The sequence below is a fragment of the Terrapene carolina genome, unplaced genomic scaffold (assembly GCF_002925995.2).
Source record: "Terrapene carolina triunguis isolate 2854851 unplaced genomic scaffold, T_m_triunguis-2.0 Scaffold790, whole genome shotgun sequence".
Lineage (NCBI taxonomy): Eukaryota > Metazoa > Chordata > Testudines > Emydidae > Terrapene > Terrapene triunguis.
The window spans coordinates 10,878-14,320 of NW_020665141.1; positions in this window are offsets into that span (position 1 = coordinate 10,878).

The following is a 3,443-nucleotide window of genomic DNA, read 5'->3' on the forward strand; positions in this document are numbered from 1 at the left end:
TTAGATTGAACATAACTTTATAGGATAGGCCATATAAATGCCCTAGGCTGTCATTCATCTCAGGGGAACTGTCAAGGATTTTGCAAACGTTCTTTCTTAAATTTTTGGATAGCAATAAAATCTAGTTTGATACACAATAATGCCCCCAATTTTTAACCTGTTCCCCCAAATATTTAATACTACCTAGATAATATTTCCTTATCAATTATATTACTCAATTTACTTTTGTAATAAATTCCAAGAACTAATTATTTAATCTAATCATTCTACAGGGCCCAAAGGAAAACATGACTGGGAAAAAAAATCTAATTAAATTGTTTCTTTGTATATAGGAGAAGGATTTTTTCCATTTCAAAGCAACTGGGTCCCATCTACTTTCCATGTTAATTCTTCAGATTATACTGCAATCATGAGCTATATTTGAATACTAAAGTGTAATTACATAGACACTGCGATATATATTTTTTCATTTGAACACAGTTCAGAAGAAAACTACACCTGCTATTCATCACAAAAGCATTTTTATTCACTCATTTTTCCATCTATATAAAAGCAGTAGTCTTTTTGGTGAATATCTCATTGCTAATCTGGATTCAGCAGTTTGTATGTCAAGTTCCATAAAAAAACAAAATCCAAGAAGAATAATTCTCCTTTGATGCACCAGAAATAATGTAATTCAAACAACGAATAAAGATTGTCAGCAAGAAAACACAGCCCTAATTAACAGAGCTAGACCTGGTCCACAAAATCCAATTCAAACCCAGATTTCAAGCCCCTTAGAGATCTGGAGGTGCTTGGATCTGGGGGTTTGGTTCGGCTCATTAGGGGAATAGGCCAGATCCATGTTTGGATTCTGAGTTTCTTCAAGTTCAGGGCAATTCTGATCTGGGTTTAGGGTTCAGGCTGATCTTTAATATTTCATCTTTCCATTTTCCAGTTTCAGCCACCCCAACCCCAGTACTGCAGATTTACATCTGTCTCTTCCACTGAGCAAACTTCCCAAATGCCCAAGGCAGGAGAATACCTAAGTGGTGCGACTCTGCTTACCTAGGGAAAGGAACACTTCCTGCAAGAAGGAGAGCACCAACACAGAAACGAGAAGAGCCATGTTTATCCCATGTCCTCTTGTCTCTCTCTCTATCTCCAAAGCCTCATGTTGCTCGTAGAGTCTGCAGACACCATTAATTGACAGTAGAGGCTGCAACCTGGGCGTGCGTCTGAATAGGAAAGAGAAAAAATCTCTCACCTCACCCAGGGACGTAGTCTGCAGTGTGCATACGACGAAACAGTGTGATAAGTAACCCTAATAATAACCCTGCTCTGCCCCCACGGCCTTGCAGTGAAGACAGCCCAAAGCACATGCTTCAGAGGAGACATGTCCCACATCAATGCAACCCCAGCACATTGACCTTTTCAAGAAATAACAACAGGGGAGAGTGGATAATGGAAAGAAGATGATCAGAGAAATTAATTGCCAAACTGAAATTACCTGGATGGAAATTTCCTTGTGCTGCTTCCCCTGGAGGAGGAGAACTCCCAGTTCCCTGACCGGACCCCATATTAAAAAGGACATTTTCCGCTGGAGAGTTTCCTTCCCCCTCACACTTTGACTCCTGACTTTTCCTTGCCTCACAATCCCTCATCACCACTGTCCATAATGTTCAACTTTTACACTGTCCCATCTCACCCAGCAGAACTCACCCTCACTGCCTCCCTTGGCCTCCAACCCCAGAGCAGCTCACCTCTCATCCCTCAGGCCTTCCTACACCTAGGCAGCAAGTGTTGGAGTTCTTCTCTGGAGCGAGAGGGCTGGGAGCCCTTGTCCTAGGTAGCAGGCGATATTCTTATCACACTTCAAGCTGAAAGCCCCTATTGTGAATGTGAAAATCTCGTGTTACTAACATTATGAAATTTGTGGTGGTGGTGTAGCCGTGTTGGTCCCAGGATACGAGAGAGACAAAGTGGGTGAGGGAATATCTTTTACTGGACCAACTTCTGTTGGTGAACGAAACAACTTTCGAGCTAAACAAAGCTTTGCATAGCTCAAAAGCTTGTCTCCTTCAGCAACAGAAGATGGTCCAATAAAAGCTATTACCTCACCCACCTTGTCTCTAACATTATGAGGAACCGCTACCGTAAATGAGAGTGATGCAGAGGGCAGAGGCAGGGGAGTCTGATGGATTGAAAAGAGGAGGGGAAAGTGCGATGGGGGAGAGGAGCTGGAACTGGCAGCAGCACCCCGATATGACTCATTTACATTTTCTTGATCGCCTCAGGGCAGCGGGATGGTGAAGATGAGGCCACTATAGGCAAGTGCAGCTGTGGTGGCAGTGTCCATCGGTGAACCAGGCCGCACCGACTGAGTGTGCAGGGTTGGATGGGAGATGAGGGGTCATGGATGGCAGTGAGTTTAATGGGGACAGAGCAGCCATTCCTGATTGAGCAGAAGGGGGTGAAGGAGGGAAGGGGGGACTAGGGACGAGGCAGTCAATTCACAGAAGAGGAGGTGAATCAATGTTAGATAATGAATTCATTACTTAGAGAGACAAATAAAAATGGCAGTTAAATCAGTTAATGAATCGATAATTAATTATCAGGTAGACAATTAAAGCTGCCGAATAAGCGTGATGGGCCAACTAGCAGGGCAATGGGTGGGCAATAGGGAAGGCGGCCGGATGGGCGGAGGCAGTGCTGCAGGAGGGTCTGTGGCCAGTTACCAAGGAGCAGGTCAGCCAGCTGAGGCGAGACATCAGCAGCAGTCTGTGGAAGTAGAAAAGGCTGCTGAGGTCTCCTCCCCAGCACTGCTGGTGAGAGGGGCTGGACTCCCCAGAGCAGGGGACAGGCCAGAGGGGTGACAGCTATGCAAGGAGACAAATTACTGGAATTCGAGCACGACGCTGGCACAAGCAGCCCTGCTCTTACCAAAACTGCCATGGGGTCTTTAATACATCGGCGCTCAGAGCCTCGATTTGACATCTCATCTGAAATACAGCACCTGTCCCAGCTCAGTGTTTGCTGATGCCACGCTGGGTCCTTGCATTCAGTGCTGACTGACTGGGACCCATGTCACTTTTTGAGTCCCCAACACCCCTTCCTTGAAGCCCCTTGAGTTTCCCCTGGGGAGCAAGGCTTAATTTGTCGTGAAAGAGGTGCCGGGGCTCCAGCAATTTTTTTTACATTCATAACTGACGCAGCAAGCCCAGAGGTGCCGGGGCTATGAACTGCCAAGCCCAGAGGCGCCGAAGCAATGAACTGCCGAGCCCAGAGGCGCCGAAGCAATGAACTGCCGAGCCCAGAGGCAATGGGGCTATGAACTGCCGAGCCCAGAGGCGCCAGGGCTATGAACTGCCGAGCCCAGAGGCGCCGGGGCTATGAACTGCCGAGCCCAGAGGCGCCGGGGCTATGAACTGCCGAGCCCAGAGGCGCCGGGGCTATGAACTGCC